At 48.6% G+C, this 26,147-nt stretch overlaps 1 long non-coding RNA gene across 1 annotated transcript; it reads right to left on the reverse strand.

The window, feature by feature from the left end:
- Positions 1-12,481: 12,481 nt before the first annotated feature.
- On the reverse strand, positions 12,482-19,464 carry LOC144729752 (uncharacterized). The gene is made up of 2 exons (XR_013587752.1): positions 18,993-19,464; positions 12,482-13,077 (listed from the first exon to the last, which is right to left on the reverse strand). It is a non-coding gene; the product is annotated as an uncharacterized LOC144729752 (long non-coding RNA).
- Positions 19,465-26,147: the final 6,683 nt, after the last annotated feature.

The raw sequence follows: 26,147 nt of genomic DNA on the forward strand, positions 1-26,147 counted from the left end.
CCACCTCCACCACCACCTCCACCACCACCTCCACCACCACCTCCACCACCACCTCCACCACCACCTCCACCACCACCTCCACCACCACCTCCACCACCACCTCCACCACCACCTCCACCACCACCTCCACCACCACCTCCACCACCACCTCCACCACCACCTCCACCACCACCTCCACCACCACCTCCACCTCCACCACCACCTCCACCTCCACCACCTCCACCACCACCTCCACCACCACCTCCACCACCACCACCACCACCTCCACCACCACCAAAAAACACCACCACCTCCACCACCACCTCCACCACCACCTCCACCACCACCTCCACCACCACCTCAACCACCACCTCCACCACCACCTCCCCCACCACCTCCACCACCACCTCCACCACCACCTCCACCACCACCTCCACCACCACCACCACCTCCACCACCAACTCCACCACCACCTCCACCTCCACCACCACCACCACCACCTCCACCACCACCTCCACCACCACCTCCACCACCACCAAAAAACACGAATGCCTGATGTAGTGTTATTGTTTACATGCGACGCTCGATCACCCCCCGTCATCGCAACGTGACATTTGTATGCATCATTCGCCGGTCAAATGCAAATTAAGTCGTTGCGCGCTTCACGCGCCTGATGATTTGTCGGCACGCGTGCCATGTGAGTTAGGAAGCTTTCATTCAAATTAAGCTGAAGTCCGTGGTTGTGTGCGATAGTGCAGCGGTCAGCTCGCGGCGCTACGAACCCGGCGATTCCCGCTCACGGCCATCAACACGCGGTGACGATTATCTGAACCGGTTCTGGGCCTCCCCTAGGTCGACTCGGCCTCAAACGAGTACCTGGCGCGGTGTGTAAAGATCGCCACTGGGGGAGACAAAGGCGGCCGGGCGTGGTGCTGGCCAGCCACCCCATCGTCTGCCCAATTCCGGCCTTCATAGGTATTGCTCGCGAACAGCACTTGCCCCAACAGTCTGTGCAAGGCTATAGGGGATGTCTTTGTCTTTGTTTGTGAAGAGAGCTCGTGGGTAGAGATGTATCCCAGGGGTTAGATTCATCAATATTTAAATCGGCTTGTGACGAGTACCTGGGCCTATTTGTCAACATCACGAGACCACTGTCCAAACAGCCTGTGTCAAAGCTATGCGAGGCGTGGTTTGCGGTGGGGATCTGTGATTGTGTAGGTTTAAGGGGAGTAGTGACGGAGCGGTTAGCGCACTGCTAAGTGCTCTGTCACTACTCGATGCCGGCCACGTCAGCCCTGTTGGGTGCCCGCTCACAGCAACTTGCCCCAACAGTGCGTACGACTTTATGTAGGTGGTTTGGGATGGTGAGTGCGCGTGTAGGTAGGTGGGTAGATAGCTGAGTGGGTGGATAGCTGAGTGGTTAGATAGGTAGGTGGGTGGTTTTTGGGTGGGTGGCTGGGTGGGTAGTTTGGTGGTTGGGTGGCTGGGTGGTGGATGGGTAGTTGGGTTGTTAGGCAGGTGGGTAGGTGGTGGCTGGGTACGCAGGTAGGCGGGTGGGTAGGTGGATGGCTGGGTGGGTCGGTAGGTGGATAGGTGGGTGGCTGAGTGGGTAGGTGGGTGGTTAGGCGGGTGGGTATGTGGTGGCTGGGTGGGCGGGCAGGCGATTGGTTAGGTGGGTGGCTGGGTGGGTAGCTGGGTAGGTATTTGGGTGGTTTGGCCGGGTGGGTGGGTAGGTGGTGGCTGGATGGGTGGGTAGACGGGTGGTTAGGAGAGTGGTGGGGTAGGGTTAGGGGTAAAAAAATATTTGTATTTTTGAGAGCTCATAGCCTCCAGGATCCGTCATCATTTACTCCATCTCCACCTGTAGCAGCAGCAGCAGCTAAAAAAAACCCCAAAATAGCCGAGCGCTCTGGAAGTTGTTGTTGCTGGTGGTGCTGCTGCTGCTGGGTTGAAGTTCTAATATTCTAACGATTATAAACAATTTTTTTGGCGCGACAAAGAAACCACGGAACGCCGCGGGCGCTCTCCCTTAACGAGCAGCGCCCCATGCGCCTCGCAGCTGCGTGCACGCGCGGTGCCCCTCTGCCAGGTGCGCGCGCGCGCGCGTGCGAGTGCGCGTGCGTGCGCGCGCATATATCGGCCGGAATGAACCGGCTCTGGGAGGCACAAGGCTCCTCATTGTGCCCATTTCAGCCCGGCGGGCTCGCTCGCTCGCTCTCTCGCTCTCTCTCTCTCTCGCTCTCTCTCTCTCGCTCTCTCTCTCCCGCTGCATAATTGGGTCCGGCACGATTTATTTGTTTATTTATGATGTACACGCCAGCTACGTTTTATTTTTACTGCAGGCGGGGGCGGGCGGGGGGGGAAACATAAGAATTTTTTAACGCGCACGTGCACGCGTTGCCACCGTGTGGGGCACGTGTTTCTGACCTGCCCTTCACCACTGAGAGAGCTGATGATGATGATATTGCTTCTCCTACTGCTGCTGCTGATGATGATTTTGCTGCTCCTACTGCTGATGATGATGATATTGCTGTTGCTGATAATATTGGTACTCATATTGCTGCTAATGATGATGTTGCTGCTCCGACTACTGCTGCTGATGATATTGGTGCTCCTACTGCTGCTGATGATGATATTGCTGCTCCTGCTGATATTACGACTCCTACTGCTGCTGCTGATGATGCTGAAGATCATGCGGATGACGATGCTACTGAAGATTCAAATTATGCTGCTGATGGTGGTACAAATTATGCTGCTGTTGAAGTTGTTGACACACTTACCGCTTCTGATATTGGTGATGAGAATGCTGTTGTTGCTCATGTTAGTGCTGCTTTTGCAATTCACAACGTTGCATCCTGAATTGTAAAACTGCTTTTTGTAAAACATTGCAGGGCTGTACGTTTTCCTTTCGAGACTCTCTGCAACTTAACTAACTCTACTCTTAACTATTTGTTTTATTTGACCAGGTGAGTCCCACCGGGCCACATCACTCTTTTTCAGACGCGACCTAGCCACAAATGATAGCTCAGCGAAGTTGCTTATCACTGTGAATATTTAGAGCAGTGGCCAAACACTCTGAGCACATGTTGAATTTTCAACGTTGAGGGGAAAAATCCGGAGGACCCGGAGGGAAAAAAATCCACGCGACCACGGGGAGAGAGAGACACGCAAACTCCAAATACACAGCAGGCGTCAGGGTCGGGATCGAACCCACGACCTCCTGTGTACCAGGCGAGGTAGTTAACACCTCCTAGCCACCGTGATGATGATGATGAGCGAGAGAGACACGCAAACTCCAAATATACAGCAGGCGTCAGGGTCGGGATCGAACCCACGACCTCCTGTATATCAGGCGAGGTAGTTAACACCTCCTAGCCACTGTGATGATGATGATGATGAGCGAGAGAGACACGCAAACCCCAAATATACAGCAGCAGGCGTCAGGGTCGGGATCGAACCCACGACCTCCTGCGTACCAGGCGGAGGGTACAGGAGCAGGTTCATTGCCCAAAACGTTGCATTCTCTACGTATGTATACAATCTTTATTGCAGTGCTGTTGACGAATGTGTTGAGTTTTGCTGCTGCTAGTTGTGCTTTTGCACCACTGCCAACGCAGCAGCAGCAGCAACAGCAGCAGCAGCAACAACAGCAGCAGCAGCAACAGCAGCAGCAACAGCAGCAGCAACAGCAGCAGCAGCAACAGCAACAACAGCAGCAGCAGCGCCAGACAAACATGTCGCTGCGGAATGAAGCCAGCTCGAGTACAGAGCCATCCAGAAATCAGTAACGTAAAACCTGACCCGATCGGGGCCTATATAACCCACTGCGCGAATAAACAAACGCAAACAAAATGACATTATCCATTAAGAGAGGGGTGGGTGGGTGGGGTGGGAGAGAGAAAAACAAAACAAAAATAGCCGGTCCCACGCATAAAAAGAAAAGAAACTACATTTGGGCGTCTTTCATTTCCCCGGAGCGGTTTTTAATTTATCACGGGCGCGAGAGCCGCGGATCGGAGGCGTTTGACGCAAAAGGAGAAGGCGGAGGAGGAATTCCTGGCCTCAGGTATTTCGAGCCGCGTTGCCAGAGTCAGTTTCCTTCTTCCCAATCCCACGGCTCGCGTTTCATGGACGCACACTGCACACACTCACTCTGTTTATTGTGCCGAGCCGGGTTCTTTTTTTTTCGGGTGCTACTATTTATTTGAAAAATATATTAATATATGTTTTTGTTCAAATAAAATGTAAACACTTGTTGAGCACGAGTGGTGTCGGTCGAAGCGATTGTCTGCTCGTGTTGATGTGCTGCTGCTTTACATCCTGGTTTACGGCCCTGAGTGGTGGAAATTCCACGTTGCCATGGAAGGAGCGTACTTCCCAAAAGTCGATATAAGCAAAAATAAAAAAAAAATCGTCTTCTTGGTTCTATCGGTAAAGTCACGTAGAAGGGAGGTAATAAAATAATAAAAATAAAACATAATAAAATAATTCTCACGACGTTTCGGCCACAACGCAAGCAGCCGTCCTCAGGTGAAGACCAGGTCTGTCGAATTAATTTATTATGTTTTATTTTTATTATTTTATTACCTCCCTTCTACGTGACTTTACGGAAAGAACCAAGAAGATGAATCCCTGCAGTCACGAAAGCTTTAAATAAAAAAATAAAAAAAATCGATTTAATAATCGATTATTAGGCTCAATAGGCGTCTGAGCGAGGATCGATATTTGTGATGTCATTCGCGTTTACGATCAGCCTCTGGAAAGGGAAAACCACTGAACGAGTAACGGATCGCGTGGACTGCCGTCCCGTGGTCGCGGCTTCGAGACCTGGATGGCGGTCGCATTTGCGAGAGAATCACACCTGGGGGGTCAGCACAGTGCCGGATTATGCCAGGAGCAAAAGTAGCTACAAATGCTGCGGGCCCCGCACTTTCAAGGGCCCCGCGCTAAACGCTTTCAAGCTATCAATTCCGGTTCAGCGAGTCTGCACTTGCTCTATTACTATAGTACTATACCGCCTTCAACTTTTATGAACGACTGGGTGTTTAAGGTTAGCGATTTGTCGTATTATCTGGCTGTACAGCAAATGAAAAAATACAATTGCAAGTAAAAAAATGTATGTTTTTTTTAAAAAAAATTTAGATCCCCTTGATAAAATATGCTACCTTCGATCCGCACGGCTGGCTATGTACGGTGCGAAAGAAGTTCAACATACACACAACGCGTGGACTCGTGGCGACGATCCCTCTCGCGTGCAAACGGACAGGGCCACGCGTCAAACGCAGCTGCCAAAGTGACGTCGCCGCACAGAATGCGCATCCTCGGCATCACGTTGAGAATTGGATGGCAGAGTAGCCGCGGATATTTTTCTAGCAATGGAATTTCAAGCGCTCGGGAGCATTAACAGAGAGTGTGTGTTGTGCGTGTGTGTGTGCGTGTGTGTGCGTGTGTGTGTTGTGCGTGTGTGTGTACGTGTGCGCGTGTGTGTGTGCGTACGTGCGTGTGCGCGTGTGTGCGTGTGTGTGCGCGTGTGTGCGCGCGTGTGTGTGTGCGTTGTGCGTGGTGCGTGTGTGTGTGTGCGCGCGCGTGTGTGCGTGTGTGTGTGTACGTGTGTGCGTGTGTGTGTGTGATCCGATTCCACTGTTGCCAAACGTTGCCCCGGCCTGTTCTATGTCTGCATGCACACACATATTATACAGCTCACCTAGCCCGCAGTCATTAGTCCGTGCTTCGACAAAGCTGGAGCTTGTTGCGTGCTTACATTTAACTTAAACACAAGGGCGGGCTCTGTTTTCATCGCCAAACGAAATTAAATCACCTGTGGGAACACATTGAAAAGCGGAACTTCATAATGAAACGTAACATAGCAATGCGCCTAAAGAAGAAAGTTTTCAATCAGTGCGAGCGGCCTGCGATGACCTACGGATCAGTAAAACAACAGTGGCGTGACCTTAAACAGGGGCCAAAAATGTAATACGCCACGTTTTTGGGACATTCATTCGCCCTATGAAAAAGGCCCGTTAACCGAAACGTTGCCTATTATATTTGACCTTTTAAGGCCACAGTGTTATAGACGAATGTGTTGAGTGTTGTTGCTGCTGTTGTTGTTTTTGCTATCCGTGCGTGTGCACCACTTGTAACGCAGACGCAGCATCGCCCACGTCGCTTGTGTTGGTATGGGTCGACAACGTGGGCGGCATTCACGAAAAAAAAAATATCCAGAACAACAAAAACCTGAAAAGGGCGCCAACAAGTGTGGGGACAGGCACGCTGCCAATGATACCGAGAGAAGAGTAACCCGCGGCGCGAGGAATAATCGCAAACGTGTAGAATATGTAGGCTGAACCTCTGCAGCATCGGACTTTGCTAACCGTGCTAATCGGAGGTGCGGGAGACGTCACCCCATTGGCTGTCCAGACCAGCAAAGCGACCTGGGCAGGCAGACAAAGTTGAGGACTCGCGTGGAGATGGAGCGTTGCAATCCGCTCGCGCGCAGGCTGTGGGCGAAGCTGAATTGTCGGCATCACAAAATGGAGCGTGACGGGAACGGCCTTCGTTGGCCTTCGTCCAGCAGTGGATAGAACGCGGCGGCTGCTGCTGACGACGATGATGATGATGACGATGATGATGATGATGACGATGATGATGATGACGATGATGACTACGATGATGATGATGATGATGACGATGATGATGATGAAGATGATGATGATAATGACGATGATGACGATGATGATGATGATGACGATGATGATGATGATGACGATGATGATGATGACGATGATGATGATGATGATGCTGACGATGATGACGATGATGACGATGATGATGACGACGATGATGATGACGACGATGATGATGATGACGATGATGATGCTGACGATGATGATGACGATGATGACGACGATGATGATGACGATGATGACGATGATGATGACGATGATGACGACGATGATGATGACGATGATTATGACGATAATGACGATGATGATGACGATGATGATGATGCTGACGATGATGACGATGATGATGACGATGATGATGATGACGATGATGATGATGACGATGATGATGATGATGGCAATTCTTGGTGTAACCCCAAACCAGTTATCAGACAAAGATCGTAATTTTCGACTCGCGGATTCGTGCCCGGTCTCGGCGAAAATTCTATTTAGCGGGCGAGACTCGCTCGCACGCGCGTGATTCTCATCACGGGGAATCCGATTCCGACCTCGCTAATAACGCGCAGCGCTCGACCGGAGCACGCGGGCGAGGCGGGCAGTCGGACTGCCGAGTGGGCTGCCCGCCGGGGTGTGAGCACAGTCGCACGGGCGGCCACGTGCGATGCGAAAGAAGTTCAACATAGACGCGCACGACGCTGTACAGTGCAACACTACACTATAGACTCGACGCCACGATCAAACTACACCGCACCTCCGATTAGCGAACGTTGGCTACGTACGGTGCGAATGAAGTTCAATATACATCGAAGCAAATGTCTCGCTCACGCCACTGCTAACGCGAGCGTTCGTTCTATGTGGGAGTCTGCGGCGGCTATAAATAGATGCGCGTAGTTCCTGTGTGTGGGCTGCTAAGGGGAAAGTAGAAAGTGGTGGGGAATTATTATTTTTGAGTGGGGGGGGGGAGTGTGTGTGGGTTGGTGAAGTGGAATTGGAAACAGATGTCTCGGCAATGCGGTTAAGGCTTTGGTTGCTAGCTGCAACTACACAACGGCGAAAGGTCTCTGCGACGGAGAAGGGCCGTCGCTCGAAACGTCGCCAATTATAAATGATAGACATACCGCGTATTGTATCCCCTCTTAGGGCAGTGTTATGAACGAACGTTTTCAGTGTCTCTGTTTATTTATGTGTGCGGCGAAACGTGAGCGAGAGCCTTGCATTATACAACAGACGACGATCGATTCCCCACGCATCGCCGTGTTTGTATTACACATGTACAGTCCTCCCGTCGATGCACTGCGGAATGAGGGCCTCATTTGACCATCCATACTTCACCACTCTGGTCAGTGCGGTTTGTGGTGAAGGCGGGGGAGCATAGGAGTAGAGTACAACAATTGATTTGACTGCCACTGTCCCCTGTTGCCCTTACCACGAATCCGCGCAAGCAGCCTATAGCAACCAGTCATGCATGATGGTCACCCATACAAGCACTGCCCAGGCTCAAACCGTGCTTTGCTTCCGAGGTCTTGACTAGATCGGTGGCATTGCACAAGTCATAGCGGGTAATTGCTGATCCCATAGTCATTGTAATAACCAATGAAAATGAGTTAAGAGCATTAGCGAATGCCTCGATAATAAGTTGTCTACATTGGCCTTCAAATGAGTTAGATAGTCCGGCGGTGGACTATCTGTTTGCTTAAACACGTTCATATTATTAATCCTTGATCGTTTCTGCGTGGATTAAATATCGGACCGTTCTATAGGATTTGTGGGGGGGGGGGGGAGTGCGTCAAGCGTACGTACGTACACAGATGGGTGGGGGGGTGTAAAAAGTCCGCGTGCATACAGGGAGGGGGGGGAGGGGGCAAGTTTTGACAGATTTTTGCGTACCTACTCAATGGATGGGAGTTGAGTGAGCACGTGGGTGCTGGTATAGCCCGAGGGGACACGTGGTGGGCACGCGCGTCTGCGTGAGACGCGCGCGCATGCCGTGCCCTGCCAATGCGCGTGTCACGCTGTGACAGATTGCCGCTCGCTCTCTCCGCGATTCCAATAACCTCTCGCGATCTCGACACGAGAATGGGTTTGCTCGCCCGAAATCGGAGGTGTGCAGGGCGCCGGTGTGTCTCGTGCGATGAAGAACGGGCCTTGCGATGAAGAACGCCGCGTCGCGTCTGTCTCGTTTGTGCCGCCTCATTTGTATTGTCTGTGTGGCCGGTATGGGCTTAAAGGGATTTGGGCGAGCAGGTTGCATCTGTCTCGTTTGTACTCTCTCGTTTGTTTCGTTGGTCTCGTTAGTATCGTCTCGGTTGCCCTGTCTGTCTTGTTTGTCTAAAGTCCACGAGTATGAAGGTGCAAGCACTTTACACGCAATGCAAATGAAATCCTACGTAGTAGATGCGTTATGAAAAGAGGGCACACAAAGCGAAACTGCACGAGGAGACAGCAGCCTGCCGAGAAGCGCACACAGCACACACAGTACACACAGTACACACAGTACACACACAGTACACACACAATACACATAGTACACACAGTACACACAGTACACACACAATACACATAGTACACACAGTACACACACAGTAGACAGTACACACAGTGGACACAGTATACAAAAGTAGACACACAGTACACACACAGTACACACACAGTACACACAGTACACACAGTACATACACAATACACACAGTACACATAGCACACACACAGTAGACAGTACACACAGTGGACACAGTATACAAAAGTAGACACACAGTACACACACTGTGGACACACAATACACACAGTACACACACAGTAGACACACACAGTACACACACGGTAGACACACACAGTACACACACAGACACACACAGTACACACACAGTAGGCACACACAGTACACACACAGACACACACAGTACACACACAGTAGACACACACAGTACACACACAGTAGACACACACAGTACACACACGGTAGACACACACAGTACACACACAGTACACACACAGTAGACACACAGTACACACACAGTAGACACACACAGTACACACACAGTAGGCACACACAGTACACACACAGACACACACAGTACACACACAGTAGACACACACAGTACACACACAGTAGACACACACAGTACACACACGGTAGACACACACAGTACACACACAGTACACACACAGTAAACACACAGTACACACACAGTAGACACACACAGTACACACACAGTAGACACACACAGTACACACACAGTAGACACACACAGTACACACACAGTACGTACACAGTAGACACAGTGCACACACACACAGGACACACATTACAAGGCCATAGCCATGGATTCAACATTGGGGGGGACCAATTTTTCCAGGGCCCCCCCCCAGAAAAAAATAATCTAAATTAGAAACCTCATTTCCTGCCATGTCCTGCCTAAAATATAAAAAAATTCACTAACACATGGGACGGACTTATTTTTTTTACTATAATTTCTAATAGTATATTGTATTACATTGCTCTGTTTTTTTCTACCTTTTCTTGTTTCATTGTATGTAATGGCAGAAATTAGGGATTAATCAAGTACAACCATGACCACAATCATATGGACGGAAATATATGCGTTGTTATATGAAGACAAGTCCAGATATTGTAGCCAAGGTTTATCAAATTGTTACATATTTACAAGTAAACTTGGGTGGGCATCAGGGGCGTTTGCTCTGCTCTCCTCATCTCTTCTGGTCCTATCTTTTCCTCTCTTCTCCAGTCATCTCTTTGCCTCTCCCCCGCTCTGCAGTAATTTCTGCTCCTTTCCTCTGTTCTACTATCCTCTCATCTCCTATCCAGGCAATGACAAGTGTTTTGACTTGCCATTCTTCAAGCCAAGGAACCAAAGGCCTTTTTGGGCTTATCGTTGACACCGATAAAAGACTAGCATATTCCTTCAAAGGTCCAGTCTGTCCAGTTTCTCCTGGTGTACGTGACACATGGCCACATTATTCAGCCTTGTTTGACTCATCGAAGATCTTAGCCATGTCTTAAGCCTCCTCAGGGCACCAAAACTCCTCTCAGCCTCTACAGAGGAGGCAGGGACGACCAGCAGAAGCCTGACTAAAGCTTCCACCTGAATGAAGAGACCTCTCACCTCTGGCACCATTTCCCTAATAATTCGAGCAACATCTGAGCTCGTTTGATCTGTGTAATTAGTCCCAAACATGGCCAGCTGCCCTTGATACTAGTCTATCACCTTGTCCGTGTCTCCGTGTAGCAGCACATTTTCCAGCTGCTGAAGCTTGTGGAATCCAGCTTGACCAAACCTCTCTCTCTGAATTGAGTATTCACTGTGTCCAAGGCGTTGTAGAACTGGTTTGCGGATATGAGGCATCTGAATAGGTTGTAGGTCCAACTTTGTTGCCATAGCAGTTGCATCAAAGTGATCCTCCGTTCACTTGTCCTGCATGCTTGTTTGACATGGTCCACAGCCTCCAACATGCCTGAAACAGTCTGTTTCCTAAGCTGCAGGGAGGTGCTCAGGCACTCCAAATCCCCCATCGGGTCTTCAGCCATTACAAGGCCGAGCACAGTGTTCCCTTCTAGAAATGTTCCATGAAGACCATTTGCCTTAGTTGAAGTGTCAGATGAGCTGCATGGTGGCATTTCTTCAAGGGCTGTCAGCACTGACTCATACTGGGTGAGAATTGAGCAGATGGCAGGGGTGCGAACAGTCCACCTGGTGGGACAAAGAGGTTTCAACGAGGTGAAACCATCCTCTGATTTTGCGATTTCGTGGAAAATCACCTTGAACTTGCCAGATTGATTAAAGAGCCCCCCAATTCATGCACCAGACCCATTGATTCTCGTACTAGTGGAGAGGCTACACAGGCAGCCTGCGTAACTAAGCCCACGCAGTGTGGACCACGGTGACAATACATCGCCAGCGGTTGTTCTTTCCTTAAAATGGCTTGCACCTCCTGCAATCGTCCAGCCATATTTACGGCACCGTCATAGGTTTGTCGTCGAAGTTGGGGCAGAGGAAGGCCTAGACGCATCATCACATCACGTGCCATCTTGGCTATATGTTGCCCTGTCGTTGATGACACTTCGTAGAGTCCCAGGACTTTTTTCCTTTGGTTGTAGATCTGCATCTACAAAGCGCAAACATATTGACTCCCGCTCAACTCCTGATATATCCTGGGTGCCATCAATGATAAGTGCAAACTGGACCACTGGCATTGATGTTATTTCCGACGCAATTTCGTTGACGATTGCGTTGCCCACCAGCTTCCAAATTTCATTTTGCATTTGGGGACTGGTGAAATGAAAATGACCTTTCAGCCAGGTGGTCAGCTCTGCATCGCCCTCTGCCTTGTACTTTAGAGGCTGGCTGAAATTCCCACTCTCCTTATCAACGCCTCGAAAAGCCAGACCTTTCCGTGCCAATACTTCACACCCCCAACAATCTTCATAAGATGTCTCCTCGCTTGTTGCTGCTGTCTTTCAAGCTCACGTGAAAGTTGCACACTAACAGGTTTTGGCTCCTGAATCCGAGTTATCACAGCTAATTTGTGACACTGGCTGTCTTTATGCGCACTCGATTTCTCCAGTTGCCTTCTTTTAACTTTGAAAGCCAGTCTTGACAAAAGCTCAATCTGCTTTTGACGCAAGCTTAGCCTCTTGTGTTGCAAAGTATTTAGCACAATAGTAATGGAGCCAAGTATAATCTTTAAACCATTTATCCTGAAAGTGGAGTGTCCTATTTGATAGGGTTTGACTAGGTATGACATTAACGTTTGGATGATTTGGGCGAGGTCCAAGCTCCTCCTCTCCCGCACCTTCAGAATCAGAATCAGAAAGGGTTTTATTCGCCATGAAAGTTCGCACAGACATGGAATTTACTTTGGCAGGAAGGTGCATACATTCAACATATAGGAATCTTAAATCTTAAATAAGTGGTTTACAAGTCTAACTATACTAAAGGTACAAAGTCTAGCTAATACTAAGGAGCTAAAGTATGTTAAAATCTAATAAAATAAAATCTAAAATATACAATGGCTATAATGTACAATATAAAATTACAAAAATGCAAATAGGGTAACGTAGTGCAAATATGGCAGGGTGTCATTGTGCAGATATTGTGTTAAAGTCAGTTTGAGCGTTAAAGTCAGTTTGATCCCCTGGCCTTGTTGAAGAGGCCAGCAGCGGATGGGAAGAAACTGTTTTTGTGGCGTGAGGTTTTGGGAGCTGCCGGAGGGGAGTAGCTGGAGCAGAGAGTGTCCAGGGTGAGAGGAGTCGGCCACAATCTTCCTCGCTCGCCTCAGGGTCCTCGAGGTGTGCAGGTCCTCGAGGGTAGGCAGGCTGCAGCCAATCACCTCGCTTGCCTGTCTGCTCTCTCTCTGTCAATGTCTCAAACTCACTCTCCCTGCTTGATTGTATTATCTGAAATGCACATGAGAAGCCATACTTAGAGGAATATCTCAGCTTAAATTAACATTCGGATTAGACTGTTGTGATGTAATTATTCGGTCTTAACCATTAACATTTGCTCCTTTTCTTACTCACCTCCATGTCACCTGCTCTCCCTGCCCTGTCGGCATCCTCATGCTTTCTCTCCCTCTCTCTCTCTATTTACTCTGAATGCACCAAAGTCAACGTGAAATTAATATGATCAGTACACAAGTGGTGTTTCTTGCCATGATGTCCAGGAATGGATTAATAACCATTTATGATCTGAATGGCAATTATTATTGTATCGAGAAACATTACCTCATCTCTTGTACTGCTGTATACTTCTAACATCTGACTGGTACCCATTTTCTCACTGCTTTCAACTTAGTTTTCTTCTTTTCTGAGGCTGCCCAAAAAACTGACGAATGTCACCGCCACCCTTCCTCGTGCTCACGATGACACTCACTGTGAACGAAAGCTGACTGTAATAAAACTGCTTGCACTTTAATAAACGAAACACTAATAATGACATGTATCACCATTGGAGCCTCATTTGCCAGAAGAAAAAATATGATAATTGTTTTTTTACCCTTCTATCTGGCAACAAAACTGACACCTTTTTTTTACAAGGAGTCATGTTTGCATTGACCACAATACCTGCAGTCATAATGCAAACAAAAAACACAACTCTGATAATGTATGTACTGTCCTTGAAGTTGATTGGTCCACACCCGAGACAGCTTTCCTTAGAGCCTAGTCTCACATGGTGTTGGACCAGATGAAGCCAAAAGGCGTCATTATCAGAGTTATGTTTTTTGTTTGCATTATGACTTCAGGTATTGTGGTCTATGCAAACATGACTCCTTGTAAAAAAAGGTGTCAGTTTTGTTGCCAGATAAACGGGTAAAAAAACCAATTATCAATGGCATGTATCATAAGCAAGTACTATACTATACGAATATGCAATAAAGTAAAGCTATTGTCTACAAATATTACACATGCAACGCAACATGAATGATTGACACTTTGCTCAGACTGCACGTGGGCTTTCTGACAAATATAATAAAGACATTAACGTTACTTGAATACGCCCATGTGAGCGCCATTGTTGACGCTGGGTGAATGTGTGGCTAATTAACTTTGCAAGTAACTTACTTAGCTATGACAGCTAACGTTCGTGATGGTTGATTGATTAGCAATCGAAAATCGGCCCGTTTTCACCAAAAATGTTTTTGTCCACTCGGCAGTGAGATAGCCTACGTAACACTCATATTACATTCTAGTTTTCCACTTTTTAATACATTTGAAAGTAATGAAATGGAGAGACAGGACAATGTTTGACATTGATTGTACCTGCCCACAGCAGTCGAGCAACGGCTTCTGCTGGGGTACGGAAACACCACGTGGACAACCCACACGCAGAACTGCAGTACACCGTAATACTAGAAGCGGTAGTAGTAATATTGGCAATTTGTTAAGTTTAGTTATGATTATATTATAATTACGGCCTTGACACATGACATCGCGTACCCGCGCAGCACACAAACACAATGCAGCCCCACGTCCAACAGCACAACTGCCGGATCTGGGTAGGTAGATCTGGGTAGGTAGATCTAGGTAGGTAGATCTGGGTAGGTGGATCTGGGTAGATAGATCTGGGTAGGTAGATCTAGGTAGGTAGATCTGGGTAGGTGGATCTGGTTAGGTAGATATGGGTAGGTAGATCTGGGTAGGTAGATCTGGGTAGGTAGATCTGGATAGGTGGATCTGGGTTGGTAGATCTGGGTGGGTAGATCTGGGTAGGTAGATCTGGGTAGGTAGATCTGGGTGGGTAGATCTGGGTAGGTAGATCTGGGTAGGTAGATCTAGGAAAGTATATCTGGGTAGGTAGATCTAGGAAGGTAGATCTGGGTAGGTAGATCTGGGTAGGTAGATCTGGGTAGGTAGATCTGGGTAGGTGGATCTGGGTAGGTATATCTGGGTAGGTAGATCTAGGAAGGTAGATCTGGGTAGGTAGATCTGGGTAGGTGGATCTGGGTAGGTAGATCTGGGTAGGTAGATCTGGGTAGGTAGATATGGGTAGGTAGATCTGGGTCGGTGGAACTGGGTAGGTGGATCTGGGTAGGTAGATCTGGGTAGGTAGATATGGGTAGGTGGATCTGGGTAGGTGGATCTGGGAAGGTAGATCTGGGTAGGTAGATATGGGTAGGTAGATCTGGATAGGTGGATCTGGGTAGGTAGATCTGGGTAGGTAGATCTGGGTAGGTAGATCTGGGTAGGTAGATCTGGGTAGGTAGATCTGGGAAGGTAGATCTAGGTAGGTAGATCTGGGAAGGTAGATCTGGGTAGGTAGATCTGGGTAGGTAGATCTAGGTAGGTAGATCTGGGAAGGTAGATCTGGGTAAGTAGATCTGGGTAGGTGGACCTGGGTAGGTAGATCTGGGTAGGTAGATCTGGGTAGGTAGATCTGGGTAGGTAGATCTAGGTAGGTAGATCTGGGAAGGTGGATCTGGGTAGGTAGATCTGGGTAGGTAGATCTGGGTAGGTAGATCTAGGTAGGTAGATCTGGGAAGGTGGATCTGGGTAGGTAGATCTGGGTAGGTGGATCTGGGTAGGTAGATCTGGGTAGGTAGATCTGGGTAGGTAGATCTAGGTAGGTAGATCTGGGAAGGTAGATCTGGGTAAGGTAGATCTGGGTAGGTGGATCTGGGTAGGTAGATCTGGGTAGGTAGATCTGGGTAGGTAGATCTGGGTAGGTGGATCTGGGTAGGTAGATCTGGGTAGGTAGATCTGGGTAGGTAGATCTGGGTAGGTAGATCTAGGTAGGTAGATCTGGGAAGGTAGATCTGGGTAAGGTAGATCTGGGTAGGTGGATCTGGGTAGGTAGATTTGGGTAGGTAGATCTGGGTAGGTAGATCTAGGTAGGTAGATCTAGGTAGGTAGATCTGGGTAGGTGGATCTGGGTAGGTAGATCTGGGTAGGTAGATCTGGGTAGGTAGATCTAGGTAGGTAGATCTGGGTAGGTAGATCTAGGTAGGTAGATCTGGGTAGGTGGATCTGGGTAGGTAGATCTGGGTAGGTAGATCTGCGTAGGTAGATCTGGGTAGGTAGATCTGGGTAGGTAGATCTAGGTAGGTAGATCTGGGTAGGTAGATCTAGGTAGGTAGATCTGGGTAGGTGGATCTGGGTAGGTAGATCTGGGTAGGTGGATCTGGGTAGGTAGATCTGGGTAGGTAGATCTGGGTAGGGAGATCTTGGTAGGTAGATCTGGGTAGGTAGATCTGGGTAGGTAGATCTGGGTAGGTGGATCTGGGTAAGTAGATCTGGGTAGGTGGATCTGGGTAGGTAGATCTGGGTAGGTGGATCTGGGTAGGTGGATCTGGGTAGGTAGATCTGGGTAGGTAGATCTGGGTAGGTGGATCTGGGTAGGTAGATCGTGCACGAGGGGTCAGAGCGATTTAGTCGCGCGCGATTCAGGGGTCGCGATTCGATTCACGGTCGTTTGCACACGTGGCGAAATGCGGCATCTGTGGCGAGCGTCGGGCAATCGTGTGCGGCTCGGGCAACGGGGCGAGTGAGTGGGGTGGTGAGTGGGGTGGGGTGGTGAGTGGGGTGGTGAGTGGGGTGGGGGCGGTTAATGAGGTGGTGGGGGTGGTGGCCTGAGAGTGAGGTAGTGAGTGAGTGGGGTGGTGAGTGAGTGCGGTGGTGAGTGAGTGGGTGGTGAGTGAGTGGGTGGTGAGTGGGTGGGATGGTGAGTGGGGTAGTGATTGAGTGGGGTGGTGAGTGAGTGGGGTGGTGAGTGAGTGGGGTGGTGATTGAGTGGGGTGGTGAGTGAGTGGGGTGGTGAGTGAGTGGGTGGTGAGTGGGTGGGATGGTGAGTGAGTGGGGTGGTGAGTGAGTGGGATGGTGAGTGAGTGGGGTGGTGAGTGAGTGGAGTGGTGAGTGAGTGGGATGGTGAGTGAGTGGGGTGGTGAGTGAATGGGGTGTTGAGTGAGTGGGGTGGTGAGTGTGCTGTTTGGTGGGCGATGTGGTGAGTTAATGGGTGGGGTAGTGGGATGGTGAGTGGGATGGTGAGTGGGTGAGGTAGTGTGATGGTGAGTGTGGTGGTGAGTGGGATGGTGAGTGGGTGGGGTAGTGTGGTGGTGAGTGTAGAGGTGAGTGGGATGGTGAGTGGGTGGGGTAGTGTGATGGTGAGTGGGATGGTGAGTGGGATGGTGAGTGTGATGGTGAGTGGGTGGGGTAGTGTGAAGGTGAGTGTGATGGTGAGTGGGTGGGGTAGTGTGATGGTGAGTGTGATGGTGAGTGTGATGGTGAGTGCGTGGGGTATTGTGATGGTGAGTGTGGTGGTGAGTGTGGTGGTGAGTGTGGTGAGTGTGGTGGTGAGTGCGATGGTGAGTGTGATGGTGAGTGTGGTGGTGAGTGTGGTGGTGAGTGTGATGGTGAGTGTGGTGAGTGTGGTGGTGAGTGTGGTGGTGAGTGTGGTGGTGAGGGTGATGGTGAGTGGGTGGGATAGTGTGGTGGTGAGTGTGATGGTGAGTGTGGTGGTGAGTGTGATGGTGGGTGTGATGGTGAGTGTGGTGGTGAGTGTGGTGGTGAGTGTGGTGGTGAGTGTGATGGTGGGTGTGATGGTGAGTGTGATGGTGAGTGTGGTGGTGAGTGTGGTGGTGAGTGGGATGGTGAGTGGTGGGGCTAAGTCAGTGACCCAGCTGGCTCCGTGTGGTTTCTGCTTTCGGGTTTCGTGGCACAACACCGCGGCCCCGTGCCGACTCGAGTAAGCGCTCCCAAAAGCATCGTCATCGTCCACATCATCATCAGCATCATCAGCGTTATATTTAACAATATCATCATCCACATTATCAGCATCAGCGTTATATATTTAACATCATGATCCACACCATCATCCACATCATCATCATCATCATCATATCCACATCATCGTTATATTTAACATCATGATCCACACCATCATCCACATCATCATCATCATCATCATATCCACATCATCGTTATATTTAACATCATGATCCACACCATCATCATCATCCACATCACCATCGTTATATTTAACACCATCATCATTCACATCATCGATATATTTAACATCATGATCCACACCATCATCCACATCATCATCATTATATCCACATCATCGTTATATTTAACATCATGATCCACACCATCATCATCATCCACATCACCATCGTTATATTTAACACCATCATCATTCACATCATCGTTATATTTAACATCATGATCCACACCATCATCCACATCATCATCATTATATCCACATCATCGTTATATTTAACATCATGATCCACACCATCATCATCATCCACATCACCATCGTTATATTTAACACCATCATCATTCACATCATCCTTATATTTAACATCAACATCATCCACATCATCTACATCATCATTCAAATTATCATCCACATCATCATAATCCACATCTACATCATCATCCACATCATCATCCATACCATTGTCATCCACATAATCTGCATCATCATCCTCCACATCTTCTTGGTTCTTTCGGTAAAGTCACGTAGAAGGGAAGTAATAAAATAATAAAAATAAAAATAATAAAATAAGAAAATGTCCGTATTATTTAATTATTTTATTGTATTATGTTTTATTTTTATTATTGTATTACAGTACTTCCCTTCTACGTGATTTTACCGAAAGAACCAAGAATATGAATCCCTGCAGTCACGAAAGCTTTAAATTGAAAAAAATCCTCCACATCATCATCATCATTCTCATCATCATCCTCCACATCATCATCATCATTCTCATCATCATCATCATCCACATCATCCATATCATCCACGCGGGGAAGCTGTTGAGCACGTGTTCGTGGTGGTGGAGTGGTCAATACTGGATGCATTGTAACCATACCCAGTATCGCCATAGTAACGTGGAATGCCCATCACTGGCTTGGAATCAGCAGTATAGAGATGTGTCGACGGTCTGGTTGTTGTGCGGCAGTCAGCAACGTGCTCGTGTTTAGACGATCGAGGGGAGAAGGCGAGCCGTGTTTGTAGGGGAGCCTCGTTTCCTAAACAGTGACGAGCAGTGGCGCAGTGATAAGCAGACCATGCTGTGAAAAAACAATTTATTTTATTTGACCAGGTAAGGCCCACTGAGCTATGCAGCTCTTTGTCAGAAGCTACCTGGCCACAATTGTTAGCTCAACGAAGTGGCTTTATATCACGTGGACATTTATATCAGCCATACACTCTAAACGCGTGTTGTTGATTATACATGTGGAGGGAAAAACCGGAGGACCCCGGAGAAAATTCCACGCGACCACGGGGGGAGAGAGACACATGCAAAATTCCCAAATATACAGCAGGAGTCAGGGTCGGGATCAAACCCATGACCTCCAATCTTAATTTTAGAACTTTCGTGACTGCAGGAATTATTATTTGGTTATTTCGGTTAAGTCACGTCTAAAGATAAAATAATAAATTAAATTAAATAATAGAATACGACGTTTCGATTGCAACACAAGCAATCATCATCAGGTATAATGAAATAGCGACATAAAATCTAACCAGAAAACTATAGACAGACATATTAGCAGACAGATATCACCAAGATACATAGAGAGAGCAACACAGGTAACAGAGAGAGGTGATCGTCTCTGTGGGGTGGCCTTAAATAGACAGAGGAGGGCGGACGCAGAGAGAGGGAGGGGGGTTAGAGAAAAAATTAGCATATCAAATAGTGGACAACAAAACGTGGTGCTGCGAATGCGATGACACGGCAAGCAAGCCTGAAAATCAGGAGAAGGACACACTAAAATTAAAAAACCTAGCAAAATATCGAAATGTAATGTAATACAACACAGAGGGTCGGTCAACACACAATTAACGCATAGCCTGGTTGATTACGTATTTCAAAGATTGCTAAGTTAGAATTTAAGTGTGAACATTCCAAAGAGAGGACACAGGCAGAGAGAACAAGTAGTCAGACCTCCTGTGTACCAGGTGAGGTAGTTAACATCTCGCCACTTGAGCGCTCTGATGCGAGATGCGGAGGGAGGGGCTTTTACATAAATAATGTGGCTTTCTATATTGTATATTTGTATATTATCCATCACACGGCAGGATATGAATGTGTGTGTAGACTACATCGCAAACCCACTCTGATCTGCGATCCTTCACCGGAGGAGGAACAGCAACACGACACGAAGTCTCTCTCTGCTGAAGCCGTGGCCAGCAGCAGACATCGACAATGGCATTGAGTTGTACATATTGCTACCATACACAGGAATAGCATGGTCTATGGGTATTGCTCGGGTTGTTATTCATTCTCTTATGTTTTTCGGTAAAGTCACGTAGGTAAAATTTTTTATAAAAGTAATAATAGAGATAAAATAAAATAATAAATCACGACGTTTCGGAGGCAACACAAGTCTCCGTCATCAGGTGGGACCGTCACAGCCAGATTTACTGCATCAAGTGAGGCAAACAATTTCAAGATACAAGCTCTTAAATACAAGTTAAGGGGGGGGAGGAGGTGGGGAGGAGCTTATCTAAGAGTGGTAACCAATGAATGGAACGTATTGGGGGGGGGGGGCGGGGCTAAAAGAGAACAACAGTTCACATGCTAAGAGGCACGGGGATAGCGTGGGTTTGATGCTTGTACCCGACGACTCCGATCTTCCAAACTGTGCCCACTTTGGAGGCGAGGGTGGGTGGATCGTGTAGATCAGTGTTTCGGGGGGGGGGGGCACTTTCGCCGATAAGACCTTATTCCTAGCGAGGGACGCCACACATTTGAAACCATTGGGATTCGACAGCAGCACGATTTGGGGGTGTTGTGTATTGTCAGGGGGCCGCACTAAAGGCCACCCAGGGCCCGTCACGTGACCCGCGGGGCCTTCCACACTCCCCCAGCCCGCCGGGGAGTGGCGTGGTGGCCTTTAGTGCGGCGGTGTTCACGAAGCCCCCCCTCTGTTGGGTAACATTTGGGTGTTAGCCAGTGCCGGGTTAAGCTAGTGCGGGGCCTGTAGCATATGTTATACAGGGGCCATAACTAACACACAAAAAACACGTAAATATTAAAGCACAAATGTTTTATCTTCTTGGTTCTTTCGGTAAAGTCACGTGACTTTACCGAAAGAACCAAGAAGATGAATCCCTGCAGTCACGAAAGCTTTGAATCGAAACAAATGTTTTACTTGCATAGTAAAGTAATTGTATTTGTTTCATTTGCTATACAGCCAGATAATACGACAAATCGCTAACCTTAAACACCCAGTCGTTCATAAAAGTTGAAGGCGGTATAGTACTATAGTAATAGAGCAAGTGCAGAATCACTGAACCGGGATTGATAGCTTGAAAGCGTTTAGCGCGGGGCCCTTGAAAGTGCGGGCCCGTAGCTACATGTGCAGCTACTTTTGCTTCTAATCCGGCACTGGTGTTAGCCCCTCCTTGCACGTGCTGGTTTTTTTTCCAGGGTCTTCCGATATTTGCTCACGCGATGCCAGTCTCTCGTTCAGTGACATCCCAATGCAGCCAGGGACCCCCTCCCTGGAAAACATCGAGCCTGCTGACTCATGGAGATTTGCCTGGATACGTAAATGACACGAATAACATTATTACTGTTGTCACACATAAAAAATTTACGGCCCAGTGACGTCATGGACGAAGGGAAATATTTCAGATGTTTTTACGGCGATTTGAAAAAAAACTTAAATCCGAGTCTGGAATTTTTAAAGAGCAGAGAGAGAGAGCAACACGGACACAGGACAAAGACAACTCCGCCGTGTTATAGGCTCAACACACTTCTTGGGACACGCACTGTTAGCGAGCACCTATTAAGGCCAGCACGGCACACGAGGGGTGGCCGGCCAGCACAACGCCACGCGAACAAAGACACAGGTCCCCCGTATAGCCTTAACATACTTTTGGGGCAAGTGCTGTAAGTGAGCACCCAATTTCGCTCACGACATCAGTGACAATTTCTGGATCAATTCGGGGCCTCCCCTAGGTTGACTCAGCCTCAAATGAGTTTCTGGTGCCACGCCGACAAAGATAAAATATCAAAGATCCCCCGTCTAGCCTCAACAGACTGTAAGGGCAAGTGCTGATAGCGAGCATCTATGAAGGCCGGAACGGCACACACGATAGGGTTGGGTGGCCAGCACCACGCCCGGCCGCCTTTGTCTCCCCAGTGGCGATGTTTAAACACCGCACCAAATACTATTTTGAGGCTGAGTCGACCTAGGGGAGGCCCAGAACCGGTTCAGATTAATCGTTACCGATCTTGACCGTGAGCGGCGAATCGAGCTCCAGTCGCAGAGCAGCGTAGCGCTAACCGCTGCACCACCGCTCCTCAGGCGGACAAAAAAAAACTACAAAGATGCCCCCGTGTAGCCCTAACAGAGTGTTGGGGCAAGTGCCGTAAGCGAGCACACACACACGCGCATACACAACAACGGGCACGCACACACACGCAGTGGCGAGCGGGCAGCCTTTGTGCTGCGTGTCTGCTTCCATTTCCTTTTCGACATCGCCCGGGGGGGTCCGTGCCTGCGGTGACCAAGATGTGGTTTTACCCCCCCACCTCCCCCCCGCTTCGTGAAAGGCGCGGCTCCACGCAAACCCGTAGGGCCCTTTCTTTCACCTCGGGGTCACAAACTCCCCGCCCGCCCCAGCACGCCACGACGTGATTCCCCGAGACGTGCGCGTGAAGCAGAGGTCGCAACCGGGTACCCGATACCCGTACCCTACCCGATACCCGGCTACCCGTACCCGGCCGGGTACGGGTACGGGTAGCCGTTTGCGACCCTGGTGCGGCCGGGTACGGGTACGGGTAGGCCGTGAGTCACTGGTGAGTCACCGTTTGTCACTCATTTCGGGTAGGGTACGGGTACGGGTAGGGAACGGGTACCTATTTGCGACCCTGGTACGGCCGGGTACGGGTACGGGTAAGGAATCAAAACCCGTTTGCGACCTCTGGCGTGAAGAGAACGGCAGTCGACAGAGGATGATGATGATGATGACGTGCGTTTTGAAAGGGAGAAGTTACGTGTACACCCTCTCGTCGCCCTTATAGCGGCGTCAGCTGTATAATTGTTGGAATGTTTTTGTTTAAACAACAAACAAAAAAAATGAGCTTGTGATCGCACATCTCGACCGGCTAGGTTCGATCTCCCTTGGCGGCTCGGGTTGTCCACGCAGCAGTTGAAATTGTTACCCCACAGTCGATCGGTGGGTTCCGTGTTGGGTGGGTTAAAGTGTGGAAGGGGAGACCAAAATACCCTCCAGAGCGGGGCTGTCGAGAGCCTCGTCGCGTAGAGGCCGTTCCGCCAGCAGTGCCGTAAGCAGGTAATTGCAGGGCTGCGCCTTTATATGTTCATTCTCCAGGAGGCCTGGCCTTGGGGTCACGTGGACTCCTGAAGGAACTTTCGGGACGGTCCAGTGATGGCTTAGCAGCTACAGTGCCCTTTTTTATTTACACGATTTTATTTAACTCACTCTGTTGTTGTTGTCACATCCTAAAATCTTGTAACTCAATTTTAACCCACTTCCCAATGTGGTATCGACTGGAAACTTGGTATACTCATGTCTCACTGATGACAATAGTATATTCTATCATTAAAAATAAAATAAAATATTTTTAAACAATCTTTTTACACGCTTTCTATTAACTGTCTGTTGTCGTATCCTCAAATCTTGTAACTCAATTTTAACCCACTTCCCAATGTGGTATCGACTGCAAACTTGGTATACTTATGTCATACTGATGACAATACTCTATTCTATCATTAAAATAAAATATTTTTAAACAATCTTTTTTATATGTTATGTTTCTCCTTGGGTCTAATTGTCCACGCTCAACTAACGTTGGTTGTAATTGACCACGGTCCTTTACGTTGTGGCAAGCCTCAGGGCCACTTCCTGGAGTCGTGGAGTTCTGCCATTACTCGTACGGTACATTTCATTAAAGCGTGTATTTAAAAAAGTATTTTTAAATATGACTTATTTTATCTAGGAGGTCGTGGGTTCGATCCCGACCCTGACGCCTGTTATAGCATGTGTGAAAAAGTGCTTCATAGCTCATCGGATTCCTCCAGGATAAAATCACGATTCTGATTCTGACATGTGGAAGGTCTCTAATGCGGTGGTTGGATTTGAGATGGCGCTGTGCGGCGTGTGTTGACCGTGTTGAGAAATAATATCGCTCGAACGAGTTCTGTTTATTTGAGTGGTTTGAGGGAGTTGCAGAAATTCGCGGGACGGACGCAGAATATTTTACCTCCTTAATAAAAGAGCCCATCCCACTTGAGACGAGGAAGGCGTTAAAAGGAATTCATCTTCAACATTAAACTTTGTTTTTACACGTGACCTGGTGACCATGCAGCTGCTGCTGCTGCGTTGGCGGTGGTGCACGAGCACAGCCAATAAAAGATAAGCATAGACAATAATACATAACCACGGATAACAATACGTAACCACAGATAATGACCACACCTGCGACGGGCACTACGTGGCGGAGGCCTTCATCCAGCCGCGGATTGACCATGGCTGACGAAGGTGATGATCTCATCGCTAATCCACAGAGGCAGGCCTGCTTACAGAAGCCACGTTGCTTCCCTAAGCCTCGAGGGCTCTCTCTCGACCTGAACCAGGCGAATCTAAACCGCTAAGAACACAACATCGCGGGCTCGCTCACGTGGCTCTTAGTCTCTTAACCACACAGCAATGACCTCGTGGTTCATTGTTGTGTGTGGGGTGGTCTCGCCAATAACAACTGGCGATCCGGCAGCATTTGTTAAACGAGCCTGGCTCTGCTGATGAGATCGAGAATGTCGAAAGCGGTTGCGGCGTTCGCTTGCTTGAGCGAATGGCGATGGAAATAATATTTGGGGGGGTCTGGGAAAGCCTGAAAAAACAACGTACATTTTATTAACGTATACGACGAAGACTGCTTCCATTGGCGGTTACCCCATAATGCTTCACGGCATCGGTAAAATCGGCCATCCGTGCTGGTTGAGGCCATCATCGAAAAAAAACATCGCCCCAGCTCTTGTGGCACACTGACGCAGTGGCCGGTGACCTGGGCCACCGGAGTTCAATTCCCAGACACAATTCTCACCTCTGATGTTAGCCACAGCTACCCTTAAGTGATCAACAACAACAGTTTCATCATCATATTAAACATCATCACCAGCAACAACATCATCCTCGTCAACAACCACATCATCCTTAGCAGAAGTATCACGATCATCGTCGTTATCATCATCATCATCGGCGCCCTTTGCAATAATCATCATCATCGTTCTCGTCGTCATCCTCCACCGTAGTCATCGCCATCGTGCGATCAATCACGAAGCACCGTGACATGTGACCGAGTCCACGAATCGAGGGATCACTGCGCGTTCCGCTACTCCGTCGGCCACCATCGCGGGCGCTCGGTCACGGAACCGCCGATGGATCTCCTGCAGAGATCTGCAGTAGAAATCGACAGCGCGCAGACACCAAGCAGTGGGGCAAGGTTTATTACTACTATTTTTATTTGACCAGGTAAGGCCCACTGAGCTATATTGCTCTTTTTCAGAAGACACAACATTTATAGCAGTCAATGGTCGGGATCGAACCCACGACCTCCTGCGTACCAAGCGAAATAGTTAACATCTCCTAGGCACCGTGATGATAAGAGAGAGAGAGAGACGCGAACTCCAAATATACAGCAGGCGTCATCACGGTCAGGATCGAACCCACGACCACCTGCATACCAGGCGAGGGAGTTAACATCTCGCCTCCGTTGGCGGTGGGGCGTGGTGGGCTAGGTAGAGTTTAAGAATCATAATCTTTATACTAGAATGTACTGGAGGAATCCGATGAGCTATAAACCTGTTTATAGCTCATCAGATGCGGGGGGGGGATGGGTGTTCAGAAAGTGACAACAATGCAAAAGCACAATAGGAGTGCAAAGTTTAGTAAAGGTAACCAAATAAAAAAAAATGTTTTACCACGCAAAGCCAACTGAGCTATTAGCTTATTTTTCAGAAGCAACCAGGCCACAAATGATAGCTCA

Source organism: Lampetra planeri, chromosome 33 (genome assembly GCF_965212315.1).
Source record: "Lampetra planeri chromosome 33, kcLamPlan1.2.h2, whole genome shotgun sequence".
Taxonomy (NCBI): Eukaryota; Metazoa; Chordata; class Hyperoartia; order Petromyzontiformes; family Petromyzontidae; genus Lampetra; species Lampetra planeri.